This window comes from Ochotona curzoniae, unplaced genomic scaffold (genome assembly GCF_017591425.1).
Source record: "Ochotona curzoniae isolate NIBS_2020 unplaced genomic scaffold, NIBS_Ocur_1.0 contig_43, whole genome shotgun sequence".
Classification (NCBI taxonomy): Eukaryota; Metazoa; Chordata; class Mammalia; order Lagomorpha; family Ochotonidae; genus Ochotona; species Ochotona curzoniae.
The window spans coordinates 24,538,323-24,560,352 of NW_024466218.1; the positions used below are offsets into that span (position 1 = coordinate 24,538,323).

At 40.7% G+C, this 22,030-nt stretch overlaps 1 protein-coding gene across 1 annotated transcript in view; it reads left to right on the forward strand.

Annotated features, from left to right (window-relative positions):
* The first annotated feature begins 13,470 nt into the window (after window positions 1-13,470).
* RAB27B (RAB27B, member RAS oncogene family) overlaps window positions 13,471-22,030 on the forward strand; it is a 44,440-nt gene continuing 35,880 nt past the window's right edge. The window contains exon 1 of the mRNA XM_040984738.1: window positions 13,471-13,584. The gene's annotated coding sequence lies outside the window, so the exon portion shown is untranslated. The remainder of the gene's footprint in view (window positions 13,585-22,030) is intronic.

Sequence of the window (22,030 nt, forward strand, 5' to 3'; positions counted from 1 at the left end):
TGCTGTTCCCAATTCATCCTGTCCTTCACATCCTTTTTTACCTTAATTGAATTTTGAGTTTATTTTTCTGTTAAATTATACTTCAGATAGTTAAAATAATTATGCTGAAAACAAACAAACAAACAAAAAAACTCCTCAGATCTATAGTCAATCCTAAGTGTAAGGCCATGACTTCTTCAAACATACACCTGTGCACCCAGAACCTAAAAACTATAACATCTCCAGAAACCCTCCGTGTCTCTCCTGGGTCGCTACCATCTGAACAGGGCGAGAGAACTACTGTCTCAAGATCTAATGCCATGGACTAGCTTTGATTCACGAACACACACACACACACATAATCATATAAGTAAATTTAAAATATCTATAAAGCCTGACAATTATTTGTGTATGAATTTTGTCTATATTTCATCATTCCATAATACCCTATGTTATGTACTAATGGTCTTACAGCAAGGAAGTGTCTCTTCATTATTGTCTATTTCTTCTGAAAGTATGTTAATTTAATACTAATTTTGTTATTAATGGACATACCTATTGCTTCCAGTATGCAGTGAATACAAATATCTCTAGGGAGTGTATTCCAAAATTCTACCCACCAAGTATTTAATACATCTCTGCCTGATCTCTGTTGCTCAAAATAGGCAAAATTTACACTACCTCTGGAAGTGAATAAGTATGTTTATTGCTCCATGTCCTGGCCAATCATCAGTAATATCAGTTTGTCAGGTTTTCTCTTCTTCGCTGTAACCATCACAGTATGTGCATAGGTTATATTTCATTGCGGTTGAATTTTTGTTTCTCTGAGGATAAGAGTGAACACCTTTTCATGCTTACAAAATGAGCATTTTCTTATTTTTACTGTCTATTTTTACATTGTAATAGGTTTAATTTCATTTCTTTGATTATGTTACATTAGAGAAAAAATTTTTATGTCTTTCTGAAATACATCTTCATAAAGGTAAGTATAATGGTCCCAGTGCAATAGTTTGATGGCTGGAGACCTCACTTTGAGTGTGCCAGAATCCCATATGGGTGCCAGTTAATGTGTTGGCTGTGCCACTTCCCTTCCAGCTCCTTGTTTGTGGCCTGTGAAGGTAGTGGAGGATGGCCCAGGGCATTGGAGCCCTGTGCCCATGTGGAAGACACACAGGAGGCTCCTGGCTCCTGGCTTCAAATCAGCTTAGCTCCTGTCATCGTGGCCACTTGGGGAGTGGATCCGCAGATGGAGGAGCTTTCTGCGTCTTCCCTTTGTAGATCTGACTTTACAATGGAAATAAATCTTAAAAAAATTTTAAATAAATTAATGTCATGTGGTAAGGATTGAGGTAGTGCTGTTTGAGATGCCCATAAGCTACACTGGAGTGCTTGTTTAAGTCTCAGTTCCCCTGTTTGAATCCAGTTTCCTGCCAGCGTGCTGGGAAAGCTGTGGATGGTAGGGCTCAAAGTACTCGAGTACTTGGTGGCTCTGGTGATGTTGCTGGGTTTTATTTTGGTTCAGCCCAGAGTATGTTTTTACACCAGTGTGAGGAGTGAACAAGGTTCCTCTCTTTACATTTCTTGTCTCTGCTTCTTGCTTTGTCTTTCAAATACATAAATAAATAAATACATATATCTTTTAGAAAATCATTTGCAATTCTATTAACCATCCATGAACAAACAAAAAGGAAAATGCATTTTACTTCATGAAAAACCCAAACGAACTCTAAGCCAAAGCCTCTTGGACATAAGGTTTTACTATGAATATCAGTAAACTGAAATTGAAAGAACAAAACGTTGAAGAACAACATTTTACGCAGAAGTGCCATCACACCCATACTGGGTCAATTCTAACGTCAGTTCTCAATGAAGAGTTGTGGGAGCACAGCCTTGGCTGCTTGCTTCCTCCGAGTGAGCTAACCTGGGCTGGCTTATCTGAGAGACAGCTCCTGCAACACCATTCTTACATCCAGTGTGCCGTGTGAATTACTATTAAAAAATCATGTAATAAATTTTTAATTAACAGCAGCTACTTTTCTGAACTTGATAACTTATTTAAATGTCATTTATGCTTGCTAGTATTGTTTGCTACTTATATTTCTCAGAAGATATGAGTTGTCCTAAATTCTGGCAATAGTCAAATTAATCTAGAACTAGAAACTCTAGCTATAAAAGAGCTGAAATAGCTTACCATAAGCTAATGGATAATGAAGCAAAACTGTTTAATATAATAGAATGCATCCTATTTTCAGAGAAAACATGTAGGAATGGTTAAAGATCACACTGAGGACTCTGGAGGAAAGCAATATGGTTACATTTCACAACATTTCCAAAAGTGAAATTTAATCATAATTTTAATACAAATTCACAAAATATTTCTTTCTTACAAAACATGATCATCGCAATAAATATGCACTCAAACAATTCAATTTTTAGAAGCCTCAAGTATATATTGAATGAAGAAAATACATTAAATTGGGGTAATTTAAAGGGAAATGTGGTAAGAGGGGTGAATCTGAGACCCAGAGGCCCACTGAGGAGGACATTTGAATGAGCCATGAATCCTTACTCGAATCGTTGCATCGCAATGACTTTTTGGTTGTATCGCTGTTGGTCGTAACTCAGCATCTATAATCTGTTATCCTGTAACGATTTTACTTGTCATGAGGGTGTCAGGCAGATGTGCAGAATCCCACACTGCCCATGATAACATGGGCAGTGACGTGCCCAAAGCCCTTGTCAGCTCTTGTTGATCAAAGTCAATCATTTGCAGTGTATGACTCTGCCGGTTTTATGTGTCACAGGGCAGGTGCTGGGAAACATTGGTTCAAATCAGACAGTAAAATTATCAGGGTTGAGATTAACTCTTTCTGTTCCAATGTTCTAATACAAACTAACAATTTCAGCTTGTGTATGTGAATATGTGTGTGTTTGTGTATTTGTGTGTGTGTGCGTGTGTGCAGACAACATTTTAGTATTGTATTAAAAAGATTTGGGGGGAAGGGTAAGCAGGACACAAAGTTGAACATGGTCTCAATGGTTGCTTCCTGCTGGAAGGGGACATACTCAGACATCCTGCAGGGCTGGGGCTCAAGTCAGATCGTGGAAAACAAATGTTGAGGGCTCAAAGCAGTAGCCTAGCAGCTAAAGTCTTTGCCTTGAATCTGCCAGGATCGAATATGGGTACCGACTCTGATCCAGGCACCCCCGCTTGCCATCCAGCTCCCTGCTTGTGGCCTGGGAAAGCAGTTGAGGATGGCCCAAAGCTTTGGGACTCTGCACCAGCATAGGAGACCTGGAAAAGGCTGCAGGCTCCTGGCTTTGGATCGGCACAGCTCTGGCCATTGAGGCTACTTGGGGAGTGAATCCTTGGAGGGAAAATATTCCTCTCTATCTTTCCTCATCTCTCTATGTATCTGACTTTGCAATAAAAATAAATACATATTTTTAAAAAGCGAGTATTGAAATATGTAAGTGCTTCGTGCTGCTCCTGGTTTGCTCTTCAGATGTGAAGAGCATCTGCCAATGTGGTGCCTCTGAAAGATTGTTTGGGACTTTTAGGGTTAACTTGAGTAGCTTTATTTTTTCACAAAGAATTAAATGTTTGTAGGTATCTCTGTGGCAACAATTAGCAGAGCTTTTATATGGGTTTGGAAGAAGGCACTCTGTCAAGTGAATCCCCTAGGTGGGTTGCCAAGGAAGGAAGCTATGCAGTACAGAGAGATGGCTTGCACAGAACTGACGGTGAGTGTTAGAACTGGGCATGGAAACAGTGGGGAGCCTGAAAATAGGGCTGGTTGTGTGAATTTGCCACAGATTCACACAATGTACTTTACTATGTGGTCATGACATGAGAAAGCTCAGGAGAAACGCTGCTCTGGGAAGAGCGGGAGGTGGCCTTGTAATGCAAAGAAGAGATTCATCTCGGAGTGGTGTATGAGGGTAACCAGGCTATGGGTCAGCATTTTAATACAATGGGACACAGGGACGCTTGCCAAATAGTCCTGAAAATGCCTAGTAGTCCATGCTACTCAGGCTGTGGGATGATTTTTGAGGAGAGTTTTTGCTACGTCTGAAAATGCTGCTCCTTTTCCACTTTAGCAGAGCAGTATGTTCTGCCCAGGTCGGCTGTGGGCAGACCGCAGTACAAGTAAGAGAGAATATGGAGAGGCATAGCCAGCAGTCCTTCTTGAGATGTGCATTCGTGTTACGTAACTCAGACTGAACATACACACCCAGTGATGTGCTGCAAGAAATTCCTGGGGTGGGGCGATACTGAACAGGGTGACAAAAAGTGATCAGGAAAAGCAATAGGAGAATCGTCTACAGGTATTAGACTCAAGAATAAGTGCAACAACTCATCCAGACAAAGACGCTTGGGACTATAATTAACAAATTCACCCTAGAGGAAAGAGTACCATAGCAAGCTGAATATTTTTTTAAAGATGAATTCATTTTTATTGGAAAGGAAGATTTACAGAGAGAAGGAGAGACAGAGAAAGATTTTCCATCCACTGGTTTACTCTTCAAATGACCAAAATGGCTGGAGCTGAGCTGACCCTAAGCCAGGAGCCTGGGGTTTCTTCTGGGCCTTCCATGTGGGTGCAGGGTCCCAAGTACTTGGGCCATTCTCCACTGCTTTCCCAGACTACAGGTAGAGAATTCCTGGCTGTTTTGAGTGAGATCAGTGGTATAGAAGCCTAAGCCCTCTTCAGATAGAGGCATATCAGAAAGAACTAGGCATGGACAGCAATGATACACTTCTCGTTGGCTACCTCATGAAGGGGAAAGCAAGTGGAAGGTGGTGGGGGTTGAACAGCTGGAGGGAGCCATTTCAGGGCAAATGAATCGTAGGGAGAGAGAAGGACAGGGGTGAAGAGAAGTGGATTGAGAAGTCAGTCTGAAGGAATGGATTTGGGGAGCACAAACAGGTGAGGTAGCAAGGATGGGTCCAAGGTGAAAGTGAAGAAGGTGAGGAAGTTTTCTCTGAGGATGCAAGGAGGTGGGGAGCCAGCCATAAAGAGGAAAGGGTGGAAGGAAATGATCATTGGGATTGAAGGCACGTTCAGGGTTTAGAGGTCTGTTTTCTCCCAGAGGTTCAGGTTGGGGATTTAATCTCGTGCCTGAAAAGGAGAATCTGACAGATGATAGAAGATTGATGGGGTAAAGGGCAATGGCAGTGATAGAAGAATGTTCATACAATGAGAGCCTCAGACCCGCTTTGCCACAAGTGAGGAGGCTGTCCAAGTCTCCGAGAATTGGGGGCTGTGAAGGCCAAACTGAATTACAGGATGAGATGAGTCCCCGTGAATTTTTCCTCCCAGATTTAAGCTCTTAAGGTGATGGAGGAGACTCCTAAGTGCTGAATCTCTAGGCAGTTGTGAGGGTAAGTTCCCCACATGGGAAGGGGAGTAGGGGTGAATCCCAGAGTTTTCAACAAGCTTGCAGGGGAAAGAAATAGTCAAGCACTCCCGTATCTCGCAGTCCACTCCAAAATGAGGAAATAGAGAGAAGTTGGGCTGGAAGGGGACAGTTCACCTGCTGGGAAGAAAGACCTTGACCTAGCACTTGGATTTTCCAGATGAGATGAGATGGAAACAATGCAAGGTGCTCTGGTAACTGGCGGGGTGTGTTGAAAGAGTCATGGAGGGGAAGAGATTTCCCCCAGACCTGTTGTCTTATTTCACATTCCTGGATTTCAATACCAGATGTTCGGGTCTTTATTTCAGAAAGGTCAGCATGGTTGGGGGACATTGGACATTGAAGTGATTCTCATGCAGAGGGCCAAGGTCCCGTTAAATCTGTTTATTGGGAGGGGTTTGTGCAGACCTTCAGAGTGCCACACAATCTGGGACAAAGTGGGCATGAATGTGCAGAACTCCCCACTGGCAGGAGTTGATCACAACTGGTTTTTTACAATGTAGGACTCTGTCAGCTGGTGCATCCTGGAAGAGGCGCTGGTAAAGTTGTTGCTGGTCTGGCACACTGTTGGGTAGTAGCATTGTCAGGTTTGGGATGAATTATTTGTACTCCCGAACCGTAACAGATCCTCACAGCAGCCACAGGCAACTGGGAGATATTATTTGGCTAAAGTATTTAGAATTTTCATACCATTTTGGAAGTAGAATATTGAAGCACACTTGTTGGAAAGGCAGTACAAATTAATTATAGGCTTATTAACTTTTAACATATTGACATAAACAGACTAGAAAACATTGCACAAAATGATACCGTAAGGCTAATTATTAACATGCTCTTGTTGTTTCCTGAAAAAAAAGTTTTTAAACATAATCATAGGGCGTGCTGATCTTGGCTATGTTCAAGTTTTCATCTATTAGTTGTTATCTTTACACTTTATCATCATACATGAGTACCTTATAAAGCTTGTTTTGGTGCAATTTTGAAATTCCTGCACTGTTTTCCAAAATAAGGCAGTTTCCACTGCCTTTTGAAGACTCCTCTTTCTTATGAGTCTTAAAATTTTATGTACCAAAATAAACTGTCTTCTAATTTCATTTTTCTGTGAACTTTTGAAGTATGCTCAAGACATGAGCCTGGAATTTTATCAGTCAGTTTCAGTTTGGATGGTTGGGAAGATCATCTTATGCTTGATTGGATGGCAGGCAATAAGATTTAGGAAAGAATTACTAATTATTCCTGAGTATACTCAATCATAATTCGAAATGATCATAGTTAAAAAGTTAGCACAAATGAACCCTAATGTTCAGGAAAAAAACTTGGGAAAACAAATAATCATCATATATTCATTAATATTTATATCTAGGTCTATATTACATTTCATTTGGCAGCTGGCTCATTGTGAACTAGCAACAAAGCAAATATATTCATACATTTTATCATGTGCATGTTATATAATTGTGTTTGTATTCATTCCCCAATGGCTGTCAAGGCCACACGAGCTTCATCTGGATCTTCCAGGTGGGTACAGGAGTCCAAGCACTTGGGTCATCTTGCTCTGTTTTCCCAGGCACATTAGAAGGAAGTGGAATCAAAAGTGGAGCAGCCAGGACTCAAACCAGTGCCCACTGGAATAGCAGTGCTAAGGAGAGAAGTTTAATGTATTGGACCCAATGATGTTGTGAGCAATCAGAGAGATTTATTAAATAACGTTATGATTGTGTCTATACTTAGAGCATTTTTATAAAGTTTTAAGATTTTATTTTTTTATTTGAAAGGCACAATAAGAGAGAGAAGGAGAAACAGAGAGGTCTTCCATGTCCCGGCTCACTCTCCAAATGGCTTCAATGGCTGGTGCTGAGCCAATCTGAAATCAGGAGACAGCAGCTTGTTCTGGGTCTCCCATGTGGTGGCAGGATCCTGAGGACTTAGACCATCCTCCTCTGCTTTTCCAGATCAGAAGCTACGAGATAGATGGGAAGTGGAGCAACTGGGACATGAACAATTGCAGATGGGGGATTATCTTGCTGAGCCACTGCTCTGGCCCAAACATTTCTGTCTTTACAAAGGAGTTAAATGTCATTCAGGGACAAACCGTAGCATAACCATACTTCCATGGCTTCTTGGCAGGTCTGGGTTTGTGTGAAAGCTATTTGTGAACATATTCATGAAATCATTTAGACTTCTGTCCTTCAACAGAGATGTAAACCATGAGACTAAGTTATAATAATATTATCAGGTGGCAGTCTGTCATCATTTCACATCCCAAGGAACATGCAAAATGAGGTTATAAATTGGAAAAGTTAAGGCCTTGCAGTTGAATACATGCTCCAGATAGGCTGCAAAAATATGTCTAGCTTAATTCACAGACATCTAAAGTAGACCTTTATGTGGCACACACTGAAAACAATATTTCAGTTGACAGTCTTCTAAGTATACATACTTGATGAAGTTATATCTTTAAAAGTAGTTAAACTAGCAGGACCCGGCTGTCCAGTCCCATGCTGTGTTAGTCATGCTTCCTGGTTTCTTCAGATGGGGAGTGGCTGATTTTTATTGGCCATTAGATAGGCGGCACTCGAAGTAAGAGTCAGCAGGTGGTGAAGACACACTCACTGGCATGACTGCCTGACAAAGCATTCTGCAACCACAGGAGGAGAGTCGATTAGGAAACCTCTGAGCTCATCAGTGTGGCGGTCAAGACAAGAACTATTTTGAAGAGGGTTTTGAAGTGTGAAAGGCAGCATCATGAGCTGGATGTCAGTGTCAGTGATTTATGCCAAAAAGAACAAGAGAAGACATCTCTAGTGTATTTGTTGTGTAAAGCTTGGCTGGACATATCGTTTCCACTGAGGGCACCTCTACTTTTCTCTGTTCAGTACAGTGTTTTCAACTGTACCTTGCAGAGTCTTATTAGGCAGAAATTGCTTAATAAATCTCTGTGGAATGAGTAAATCATCGTGCAAACCACTCAAATCTATCTTCATTCTGCATCCTAAATTCACTTTCTCCCTTATTCATAGGCCGTTATATTGATGTATGCAAATGCTTGGATATAATGTAAAAGGCTCTGTTGAGCAAGCATGCTTGATTGTTTCCAATAAATATTTTAAAGTTGTTTTTTTAAGATTAACTCTATTTTTATGAAGGTAACACAACTCATAGCCTAAAACAAAATAGTGTAATGTAGCCAGAAGTCCACTCTTAACCCATGTATTGCTCAAACATTGACTCATGGTTTGTGTTGCACTTGGACATTCCTAGATGTTTTTGCTTCTCATGCTATTTCTCCATTTAGCAATTTTATGCATTAGGTTGTGGACTTTAAGTGATAATTGTTGAGCATCTAGCTGTCTTCCACACATACGCAAAGGGTCCATTTCTCCCTATCTTTGCCCTCTGTGTCCAGTTTTACTGCATTGGAGGTGAGTCCCATTGTCAATGTTTTGCTGTTCTGGTTATACCCACTGCTGAACAAAGTGGTATGCTTTTCATTCTGCTTTACTTCTCTCACATCTTCCCCCTCCCCCTGCCCCAGAATTGGCCATATCCTTTTAAAATTTACTTAGCACATATTGTACCTCCTGTAAGTTATTCTCAAGTGCCTCCAACTGGTCTTTTCAAGTAGAACAATCAGAATGGCCCGACTGCCATAACAAAGGAAAGGCACAGCCTTGGGGACTTCACCCAAGTTCCTTTCTTGCTCAGGTCTCAGTCCAACGTGACTACAGAGGTTTCTGTGTCACAGAATCATTCCAGGCTTCCTAAGGCCTCCTGGCTCACAACTGATGCTCTGTGCTTGGATGTTAACAAGAACTCACATAACAGAGGCTAGGGCCAGCACCAGGCTCCGTGGTCCAGATGTCTTCATTTCATATCGAATGTCTTGATTCAAACATTGGTTCTGCTTCCAACTTGGACATTCTTACTAAGGTGTACCCTGAGAGGCAGCCATGACAGCTCAGGATGCTGGAACGCTGCCACCCACGTGAGTTCCATGATTGCTGACACTTGAGGAATGAGCCAGCCTATGGATCTCTTTGTGTTGATCTCTCTTCTCTGCTCCTCCCCTCCCACAGTGTGTGTATGTGATTGTGTATGTGCGCAACTACCAAATAAATAAAAGTTCAGGCATAAATCATTCTGTGGGCACATTCAAATCACTCATGCTCCACTCACTGGAATTCAGGGTGCTCATGAACAAGAGAAGCCCTGTCGCTCTGCACTATTTAAACACTTAGCAATTTTCTAACACACCCTTGTTTCAAATAGCCTGTCTTCCTCCCTCCTGCCCTTTCAACCCACCCATCCCCCTGAACTTTGAAGAACTGTGTTCTAAATTATTCTTCTGTTTCTCTTTAGGACTGCCTCCTAGTCACTGTTCTGGAGAAATCTCTTCCTCTCTCCTGTGTTACACCCATGTGGTTTTTTTTTTTGGGGGGGGGGGCTGTCATGTCTAATTGTTGATTGATTCATCATCTTGTTTGAAGTCCTTATTCTTATAAGTGGCACACTGAAAGTATATGTTTCGAGAACTTGCATATCTGACACTAAACACACTCAGCTGACAGTTTGTATGGATATAACGATTCCAAAGTTTAAATTGATTTCATTTGAGATATGGAAAGTCACTCACCGAGACTTCTGGCTCCATGATGGCACTTGAGAAATCTCATGCCACTCTCTTCCTTGGTCTAACATGTTTGTTTCTGAAAGGTGGTTGAGCTTCCTCTCCTGGTTCTCAGACTTCTGTTAGCTCAGAAGGGAGTATCTCTGTGTACTTCCCTAATGAACTTACTCATTTGAAATATTCTCTTGGAATTTTAGTGTGCTTTTGATCTTCAAAATTCATGCTATTTATTTCTGATATTATACTTGGTGCTTTATTTTTATTTAATTTTTCCATCCTTACAGAAATCTTCCCTGGAACATTATAGTACATCCAACCAGAAAAAATAATCCACCACTATGTTTTTTTTTTTGTTTTAATTTAGATAACTTCTTGGTCTACTTTCCTAAAGATTTTTTCAAATTTATATTCTGTTAAAAATATGCTTTTGATTTCAAGAGTTTTTTCCCACATGTCTTGGGTATGTTTCTGTTTTTATTTTCTCTAGGAACCAGGTGAAAGGGCATGTGTTCAGTTCATCTTGTTGAACCACACATTGCTCTAGTTGACTTTCTCAAGGAAATAAACTTCTAGTTTTTTGGAACCTACATTTAGCATATGGAGGAACTTATGGTTGGTTGATTGAATGGCAGTGTGTAAGGAACTTTCTGTGCTCCAACGTCTAACCAAACCCCTGTGTTTACCCTGCCACCTGCTCTCCTTCTATGATGATATCTCTGCCCAGGTTTTGCCAGGGGAATTGGCTGCTTTTCATTCATAACCCCTCCTGCAAGTCATACAGTTTGTAATGTCTGCTCTTCCAAATTAACTACCACAGACCACCCCTCCACCCCCGCATAAAGTACACTTTTCTAAACATCCATTACAATTTCTTTGTTGCTGTTCCCTCGCTTTCTTTATGGATTATGTAATTTGTAGATATTCATTTATTGCTATCCTAAGGAGTTTGGACAAAGGAAAGGAAATGCATGCCCTCCATGTGACATTTTTAACCAGAGGTTAAACCATATGTCCATTTATATATCTGTTGATTATCGTAGTGTTATATCAATTGGATTAGAAATTATATCTATTTAATTTATCTATGTTAACAGGAAGATACTACTATTACCACATAATATTGTCCCCTGTTTTCTCTGGATCTCTGGGGTAATCTATTGTGCTCTCTGCTGGTCAAGGCAGCCTTTGCGAAATGGCCATGCCAAATCTTCTCATAGGCTTCCACCTGCTTTCCTTGCCTGGGACCCTTCCCACAGGGAGGGTCATGTTCCAGCATTCCTGAGTGGTGGCATTCCATTACATTCTTGGCTGGAAGACTCACAACCTGAAAGACAGGACTGGATTTGGCAAGTATTCCGTGAGAGCTGTCCTTTGGAGAGGACAGCCACCAGGTAGACGACACACTGTCCTGAAGAAGAGTGACAAGCAGATACTAAGCGGGAGGGAGGCAGCATGATGTAGTGGCTGGCATGAGTTCAGTGCTTAGGAGCAGTGCATTTTAAGCCCTCCGACTTTCATGATTCTAGCTGAGTTGGCCAGACTTTCTCAAACCAGTTTCCTCAGCATCAAAATGGGAACATTAAATGTATGGATGCCTTGCTATTTCAAAGCAATATTATGAAAGTCATATGAGGTGATATCTGAGCAAGGGCTTTCCAAACGCAATCGCACACAGGACCAACACATTCTAGTGTATGCTAGAATCAGTGGTCATATTAACTAGTTAAATATGATTATCATTGTATAGTTGAGAGGATCATTTTAAGTCAATGTGTCAACAGAGGAATCTAGACATGGTTGTAAGGTTCTTTTATTTATTTCTCCCAAGGTCCAGAGACACACATTTGTAAGATACATGGATCCAGCCTGTGGGGTAAGCCACCATCAATACAGAGTCTCCTTTTGAAAATCAACAACCTGGACTTAATATATTTTCACCTAATAGACACAAGACAAATTTTAAGAATTGGAATTCACTTTGGCAGAAGGGAGTAGACTGAGAGCTGCCAATATACAAGGGCAGCCCTATAAAACTACCTATAGAAGCCAAATGTGTGAATCTTTACTGAAGTGAACTCAATCATTGGAGGCACAGAAAATAGAACTTCTCCACAGTTGTCTAATAGAGCAGACAGATGTCTGTGGGAGCTTCTCCCCTGCTTCTCTGGTCCTTCTGTTTACAGTTTTGTGGGACTTTGGCTCGAGGCTGGTCCCTTGCCCCTTTCAGAAGAAACCCTTTGGTCGCTACCTCCCTTGCTGAATTGCTAAGGCACCAGATCAGAACGGAGTTAAACCATTGACTTTTTAAAGATTTATTCATTTTTATTGAAAAGACAGATTTATAGAGAGACAAAGATCTTCCATCCACTGATTCAGTCCCCAATGGCTAAAACAGCCTGGGCGGAGCCAATCCAATCTGAAGCCAAGAACCAGGTGCTTCCTCCAGGTCTCCCACATGGGTGCAGGGTCCAAGACCTTGGGCCATCCTCCACTGCCTTCTCAGGGAATAAGCAGGGAGCTGGATGGGAAGTGGAGTAGCTGGGACGCAAACTGGTGCCCATATGGGATTCTGGCACTTGCAGGGGGAGGATTAGCCAATTGAGTCACTGTGCTAGACCCAATCTGTTGACATTTAAAGTTATATCACTTTTCACCAACATGAATGCAAGCACAGCTTTAGAACTTGTAAATTTTTTTTCTCATTGCTACCATAGTGGTCTGAATTCGATCTAGCTTTCTTACTTTCCTGTAAAACTGTAAAATAATGATGGCTAAATTTATGTAAAATGCAACCCCACGAGAGGTAGCCAAAGTCTTTGCTTTGTGGGTGAATCTAAAATGTTCAGTACAGGGCTGCCTGGCAGGCAGTTAATATATACCTGCTCAGTGACTGTGCTCATTATTTTGTTTAATTGTGACCTATTGATCTTTGAAGTAACTTCAGAAACACATCCTAACTTTTAAATTCTGGGTTTCTTACCAGTTCCCTTTTTTATTTTCTGGAGGTCTTTCCCCCAACTCCTTGCAATTCAGTTTTTTCTTCTCTGGGTAGATGAGACACCCCCTCTGACAAGAGGCAAAAATGCCGGCGCTACAAGTGCTTGGAGCTTCCCGAATAAAGGATGTCAAAGAAAACAACTTGAAACCGATGAATAAAAACGAGCTCGATGCTAGGGCTAGAAATCCCACATTGTATGTCTTTATTGCAGCGGCTGAGTCACCAGCAAGATTAGCAGAGGTGAGCTCGGCACATCCGCGTTAGGACTCAGGGACACGCCTTCTTCTCACACAAACCTCCGGGAGCCCAGTCGCCTCTGCATACTCAAAGGGGTGGTGCTACCAGACGTGTCACTTGAAGTCCGGACTGGAAGGGGCTGGGGACCAGCCGGCATTGGGCCGATCAGGAGCCACAGGTTGGAAAAAGACGGAGGTGTCCCCATGAAGTAGAAGTCTGGGTTGTTGCTGCTGGGTTTAGCCCAAGGAGTCGGGGGCTAGGACGGGCAGTTACGGCTCTGCAATCTGCCCCCAGCCCTCTCCACGGAAACTTCGCAAGTCTGGTGAGTCGGAAGGGGCGGGCGGCAGCAGCAGCTGCTGGAATGCGCTGCCAACCACTCCAGGCGCCCCAGCACCGCCTGTGCCCTGTGGGCCAGAGTCGGTGCCTTGGGCGCTCAGGTTTGTGGGCGTGCGCGCATGGATTGAGTTTTCCTGCAGAAAATCCGGGGAGGGAGACCGGGGCTGTGTGCGATGCGTGGCTGGCACTGGCGATCTGGAGCTGGCCCTCTTTGTTTTGGTGTTTGTTTATCTAACAGCTGGCCAGGACACAAAGCAAAGCAAAATTGGGCACAGCCATGGGGATTTCCTTCCCGGTGCTTCTCTAAAAAACAACCACAATTCTGATGACTAAGAATAAGAGCGATGATGCTGTGATTGGAGTTTCATTCAAGGAGAGGTGACTTCGTGAGACCAGAAAAGCAGGTGACAGGACATTTTTTTGTACATCCAGGGGTGAAACAGCCACTTGGAAATCAAGAGTAATCCCTGTGTTCCAGTTTAGGCTGTGTGCAGGTGCAAGTATGTATGGATGTTTAGTCAAGTGGTAACAATAAATTAGCTTCTGAGGATTCCCTCCCAGTGGAATTTGACCTAATGAAGCCTTTGAGAACTACTGTAGCAGGTGGGGTGGGAACAGAGACTGGGTTCCTAGAAAAAAAAAAAATGTGTTTGCATAAAGCTACCATACCTGTAACCTGTTTTTACCAGTCTTTCTGTCAAGATCTGAAACTCAGGTTGTAAGATTCTCATAGTTGAAATGACACAGCACAGATTTTTCACTGAAAAAAAATTATTTAATAGAAAACAGCTATGAATATTACTGATTTAGTTTTGCTTAAAAGAAAAATGCCTATAGTTTCTATTATATTCATGTATTTAGTATGATACATGAACATATTTAGATTTGTTTATAGCTACACATTTTGAAAGAAATTGATGGAAAAAAATGGACTTCAGCATTATCTTGATGTCAGGTATTTATTGGGTTTTTTTTTCCGGTTATTATAAAGTCCAAATAAAGTGAGAGCCATACCCTTCCAACCCTGCCTCTCACCTCCCAGCAGAATTTCTTTTCCACAGTTTCCTAGTGTCAGCTGTTCTTGAAGATGTTCTCAAAGTGAGTGGGCTTAAACTGTTTTGACAGATATTGGCACAGGTAGTTTGATATTAATTAGGCATCCCTTTTAAAGAACTGACTGTGAACTCCCAATGTTATCATCATTGCTTTCCAAAGGAAAACAAAACATTTCAGATGAAACTGGATGAGCCTGTTCTTATGACTGCCAAGATGGAAGAATCAGTCAGCGAACCACAACTCTCCCTGCTCAGAGGCCATTTCTAGAATAAACATGTTTGAGCACATAGGCAGACTTGCTCTTATAGAATAGAATTGATCTGACTCGTGTTCAGATGATAGGAAAGTTGTCTCCTGGTTTTGGCATTGCTGTTCATTTATTAAACTCTTCTTCTGCAAGAAGGAAGTATCCAAGGTCCTTGGCAGTTCCGAGTAAAAACCACTGTTTGCCCACTCTAATGCACAGACACCTTTGATCAGGTGTTCCACCAAACAGTGCAACATGAAGTATAGACAAATTATTTACATAAACTCACAAGTAATCCAGTTTCTTGAGCTGATTCATCAAGGCACATTACTAGTTCAGCTCTTAAGCAACTGGTGGTAATGTTGAGATGCAGGAAACCAATGGTTGTGACAATTGGTACAAGCCAAGAGTTTGCCATGAGAGCATGTCATTTTGCAAAGACAGCTGTTATGACTTACGTTTATATTATAATTGTAGGAAACAGCTATATCTCTAAGTATAATAGCAAACCCATTGCAAATCTCCTATTGTGAAAGCGTTACTTAATTTGTTTCACACCCTTGCCAATCATTATTTATGTCACTAAATATGCTTTCCAGTCTCCTCCCATTGGCCTTATTTAAATGACTTAAACTTGTCTCTATTATCAACAACAACATTCCACTTAACAAATGACCCCAAAAAGTTTTAAATGGATTCAGTGTTTTAACTAATCAACAGTTTATGAAGAAAAATAAGATCCATTGTGGCACATGTTCACTTAATCAGTAAATATGTATTAAGAGTGTCAAGGCACTATTCTGGGCTCTGTGAGCCAGAAATATACAAAACAGACAAAAAGCTCTGCTCCCATTGAGCTTGCCTTTTACTTGGGAGGACAAGAAAAGGTAAGGGGAGCAAGTTACATTGATGGGACAGTAGCAATAAAACTGGGCACAGCAATGTTAAGGAGAGAATGCAAAGTGAAAGAGGCCTGCCAAAGCTGTCAGTGAAATGAGCGATGGAAATGTAGGAGAAGTCTCATTGAGATATTATTTCAATATGAATCTGAAGCAAGGGAGTAAGCTATGTAAACACAAGGAGGAAGAACATTCCAGAATGAAAGGAGAACAAGCAGAGGCTTTCCTGGCATCTTCCAGAAGCCTGTGCACCTGCAATGGCATGAGTGAGGGAGAGGAGCAGGAAATGGGGATCAGGAGAGGCCACAAGGATGTGAATTGAGAGAAGACGCTTTCGAAGGCTTTGGTTTTCATCCTGAACTGTGATTTTGATATGTCCTATTGATATGTTCTTCCGTGGGAATGTTATTGAGTATGCTCAAACTGTAATGCTCCTCTAAGTACTGCGGATAAGAGCAGTCAGTGCAACATGTGAGAGCTCAGCTGTTGCAGCAATTCCATTCTGGTCAGAGGACGCACATACACTAACTAATGAGAAGTGCTGCAAGTTTCAGTGTTGCAAAAAAAGCATGTTCACAGGTTGAAATATGAAGTGATTTAGAGAAACCTATAATGTAGTGAGAAGGAAAAGTGTAAGGGGAGGTAATTTTCCTAAGTTTTATTTTAAGTTAACACATAAGAACTCAATGAATTTTTGTGTGATTGTTCAGTGCATGTATATAGTCAGTCTCCTGTGTCTGCAAATGCTGGTTCTTTATATTCAGCCAACCTCAGATTTCAAACATCTGTAAAGAAAAAAGGTTGTATCTGCCCTGAAGGTATATGAACATCTTACCATTGTCACTATCGTTTAGGTAATGTAGTACAGCAACTGTTACATTGCACCAGGTACGGGAAGTAATGTGTGGATGATTTGAAGCATGTATCTGCATTTTTGGTGCCCAGAGAGGTTCCACAATTAGCCTGCACATTGTGTAATGATCAAATGAGAATGTTTAGCATATTAATCATCTCAGATTTGCATTGTTCCTTTGTGGTAAGCATGATCAAAGCTAAGGAAATAAAATTATCTTCCTGGAAGAGGATGGTTGTAGCATGTCCAGAGTAAAAGACCAGTAAGGAAACTGTTCCAGAAGACAAGACATTAGATTGAAATGGGATGTGTGGCTGTAGAGAGAAATAGATTCAGAAAGTGAGGGCAGAGCTGATAGAACTTACTAACGACAGGTGAGAGTGGGGAAGCAGGAGAAGGACCAGAGGGATAACCAGCATCCGCATGGAAGATGCTTGGCTGATGGTTATGTTAATTCACAGGATGGCTAAGTGAGGGGAGAAGTAGACCAGTAAAGGAAATGAGACATGCGTTTCCAGCCCTTTGAGGTATTTTTATGTTTCCTAACTGGACTTTTGTAATTTGGAATCTGGAGCACTTAGCAGAAGTCACAGCTGAATGAGAACATTGGGAATCCAGTGCCTATGGATGCTGTTTAAAGCCATCTTTGATGTGTGCATCTCCACAGAGATACCAAAGAGATGGAAAAATACATGTCCAAAGACTGGGCTCTGGACTTCTCTAATAGTGCACTCAGTGAAAAGAAAGTCTATTTGGAAGGAAACCAGAAGAGAATGTCATGGCGAGCAAAACCAGGAAGTTGTTTAAGTAAAAAGAAATGGTCCATGGTGACATCTGACAGATGAAGGATGAGGGAAGTAATGTCGGCATGTGGCAACATGGAGTCACCGGCAAGTTGGATAGGAGGTGGGGTTCTTAAAATGATAGGTACAGAAGAAATAACTTTCACAGATTCGGAAAATAGCACTTTACCTACCCCTGAAAGGAAGCTGAATATAGAGACCTAGAAAAACCCATGAAACTATAAGAAACTCTAATAAAATTCAGCATTTACAAATCGATGGCTTATAGGACTGATGAAGAACCAACACGTGACTAGTGATGATTAAGAGGGCACCACACAAGCTGTCAGTGTAGTTTAAGAACAGTAAATCCAAGGGTGGGATGAGGCTGGGGAAAAGTGTTGAGGGAAAGGAACAAAGCAATGAATAAGGGGATCCTCTCCCGTTGTCATAGTGGATGTAAGAGGAAGTGAAGTAACTCGATTTCTACTTTGCTTCACTCTTCTTCCTGCATGAAAGGAGTTAAGCTCAAAAATTGAATTATTGGATAACACTCAAAGCTATTGTCAGAGAAAGTTGAGAAGTCATTGTGACTTTGAATAGCTTCTATAAATTGAAAAAGAATAGAGGCTGGTACCCTGGCACAGTGAGCTAATCCTCCTTCCTCGGCGCTAGGATCCCATATGGGCACTGGTTTGTGTCCCAACTCTTTCACATCCTATCCAGCTCTTTGCCTATTTCCTGGGAAAGCAACAGAAGATGACTCAAGTCTTTGGGTCCCTGTACCTATGTGGAAGACTTGAAAAAGGCTCCAGGGTCCTATCTTCAGCTCAGCTCAGCTCTGGAGTTTTGATCACCAGGGGAGTAATGTGTATCTCTGCATCTTGCTCTGTAACCCTGTCTTTCAAATAAAAATCAATAAATCTTTTTAGAAAACTAAGAGTAATGATAGAAGTGCTCAAGAAAATCCCCATGGGGAAATGACGTTTCAGTTGAGGCCTAATGGGTTTCTAGATGCCAGTCAGATGGAGAACTAGGAAAGAATAAACCAGAAAAGCAAAACGTCTCCCCAGTTTCCAACCTGGAAAGCTTGTTGAATTCAAGAATTAAAAAAATAATGTAGAGAACGAAAAGCAACTGGCACAGTGGGGCACTAGAAAGGGGAGCAGACACTGCTTGACAACTCACTTCAGGGAATGGATAGACAAGCAAGACCAAGAAATGCACTGACCCTAGACGTGCTTGTCAGAGATGTTTACGAAACTGCTGGTACAAAGAAGTTGAACTATGTGATCTTCACACTGTCTTCCCAAATTGCAATTCTACAAATGGAAGAGCACAGCCTGTTTCATGTTTTATAGATGTCCCAGATCAAAATTAAAACTTGATGGTAAAATTTAGTTATAAGAAATATAGTCATCAAATTATATTAAGTTCTAGCTACCAAATAAAATGTGACTTTAATACACAAAAATTCAGGAACATTTTCAGGTAGGTAAGCTGTGCTAAAAAATAACTTTTTAATTTGGGAAATAGTTTCGTAGAAGACAAACATGTCATAAACTGGTGGGACTTAAATCAGGCAGTTAAAGGAACAGCTGTTTAGCCCTGTGATTAAAATCCATATTCCATATTAGAGAACCTGGATTCTGTTCCTGGCTCTGCTTTCTGGCTCTAGTTTCCTACCAGTGTAGACCCTGAAAGGCAGCAGGGATGCCTCAACTCACTGGTTCCCTGACATCACAGAAGACTGAGTAGTTCCCAGCTCCTGGCCCAACCTTGGCCGTATAAGCACTTGGAGAGTGACCCATCTCTTTCTCTTTCTGCATCATAAATAAAACAAATAAAATAAACCAGACACCTAACTGTTAGAAAGATGAAGAAACCCGATATTAATGAATTGCTGCCAGTGTTAATTATAATATAGCTATGGAGATGGCATTTAGTTCCCTAAAGATTTGGGTAATCTCCAAATCTTGTGCTTACCTTTGCTGTGTTGCTCTATGCTTGCGTAACCTACGGTTCTTGCCTCCTGTTTCCCCTCTTCCATTTGTATAAATAAAAGAATGGGCAGATAAGTAGATATGTAGATAAATGGCTTAAAGTAGAGAGTGAGTGGGTGGACAGATAGAAATAAAGAAAAATTTGTTTAAAAAGTTTAGGAAAAATGAATGACTTTGTTTTAGTTTTCTTTTCTGTGGCACATAGATTTATTCTCAATTATACTGAACTCAAGGTCAACATAATCTGTTTCCTTCTTGTTTTTTCCTAGCTTATTCAGAAATATAATGCACTGTGTTAAATCTGACCTAAGGGATATAGAATAAGAACAAAGAGAAAAATCAAAATTGATTCTTTGACTCTGTTCAATCTAATTTAGGCAAGGTCATGAGAGCCTCAGAGATTTATTAAAAGATTTATTTGGTTCTGATGTCTATTGTTCAAAATTTGTTATTTTCATAAACAAGATGGACTATTGGTAAAGGTTTCTGGTCATGTCTAAGCATTACACATACAAACTTTAATTAGATTTATCAGAGTGGAAAATAAAGCTAGGCATCTCTTGGTGCTGAGAACATTAGAAACATTTTCCAGTGTCCAGAGTTGCCCCATCGTGACTCAGGAGCCTCCTTGGGTTATTAAATCTCCTTTTTTTCTGAAGAGGATGCTCGAAATACAGAAGTGACATGATCAGTTGTCAGTTTCTTAATTCCTTAATGATGAGTATTGACAGTGCAGATAAGCACAGCAAAAGTGTTACTCCCTGGCCATATGTGAGCCGCCTCCCAGGTAATCTTTGCTCCTGGTAGCCCTGAGTAGTATCAGTTCTCAAGCTGCACCTGTCAGGGTTCAGAGGCAAAGGATTCTATTATAGAAACGACAGAGAAACCAAGGCTACTAACTATCTCTTAGGGGAAAAACTAACTGTAATGAAAATATTCTCATATTTACAACTGAAGACATAACGACACAAGCTCAATAGGTCCTCATATAGGAAAGGTCTATGGAATCTTTAATTTAAAAAGGAATGTTGGTTGATAAGGACTACACAGTACCAGCAAAACAGAATGAGCATTGTGGGCCTGGCTTTCCTCCTGGAGATCCCACTGGTATGACTTCTTTTGAAACTGGCCAATAATTTCCTCACATCTCCTCTCTTAGGTATTAACTTTTCACCTAGCTACCAGGAAAATCAAGCGAATAAAAGGAGAATGTGGACCTCATTATCACTATTTCTGGACACCCTCAATTTTAACGGCCCTCTCCCTGCTGCAAAATTTACATATAATGAAAGTTCATTCCAACAGAAACTACCCAGCGGTTTGTACTTACTGACGCAGGCGAGATGGAAAGCAGCACAGGAGGACAGTGCTGGAGCCGCTCTGCGTGGTAGTCACGCCACAGAGGCTGGTCCCCTCCGTGAGGGCTGAGTGTGTGCCTGTTTCCTGTGCCAGCTCTAAACTTCACTAACTGTGAATACTGTTGTGTATTTCTTGTATACATGACTGCAGGATAATAACAGAGTTGAATTTCCCTTGCATTAGGATCTCTTTTCTGATTCCCAGAAGTTTTTATTTTATTGATTTTTTTTTTTTTTTGACTCAGCTATGTCCTTCATGGTTTGGGTTCAGTGTTCACTCTTTCCAAGTTCACTTTGACTCCTAAAGTTAACTCTTATATCAGATCAAGGAACCAGCTCCAGGAAGATGCGGAGGCAGTGACTTCAACAAGACAAAAGATGGAGGCATGGCGGTCAAGTGGACTCTTCAAACCATACAGTAAATATTCCAACACGGAAGAGAATTGGCTTGGCACTCTGAGACCAGAGAGCTAATTCACAACAACAACAAAAAGGAATAGTTCAAATTCATCGATGTTAATTGTATATTTAAGGAAATCTATTCTATTTGCACTACAGTATGTAATGACCAGTAGTTACCTTTTATTTGTCTTATATTCCCAGGAGTCATGTTTTCAGAAACTGTGAAAAAATTCAAATAGAAAGATTAAAAAGTGGGTCAAAATTTCTTTCTAATTGTTTTTTTCTGCAGTAAACAAATATTATGCTAGTCACTATATCCAAACTTATACTTGAAGAGATACATATGTTTATGTATGTATCCACCTACCAAAACAGCACATAGGATTACATAAATATGTAAGTTTTGTAAGTATGTTAAAATACAAAAGCTTATTGAGAAGAATAAAATTAAAAAGACAAAGAATTATTGATATTTTTTGAGGAGTACAAATGTTGACTGCTACAGTAGAAACTTCAGGAAAAACGTCAAATTGGATAAATTTGACAATAGAATTATTACAACAAAAGACCTACTTACCATGTTGAATTAGATACTAGGCATTTCATCTCTGGTATAATTTCTGTCTACTTAAAGCGTTTATCTTAAGAAATTCTTTTATTTTATGTTTTCATTTATGTTTAGACACTTTTGGTACTTTGGTTGTAATGATCAGTGTGACATAAGAAATTAAAATAATTAATAAAAAATTGAATTAATAGATAGGCTTATTTTGTTGCAAAAAAATAGACATAGATATGTAACATTTTCCCAATATATGTTTTACAAAATTTC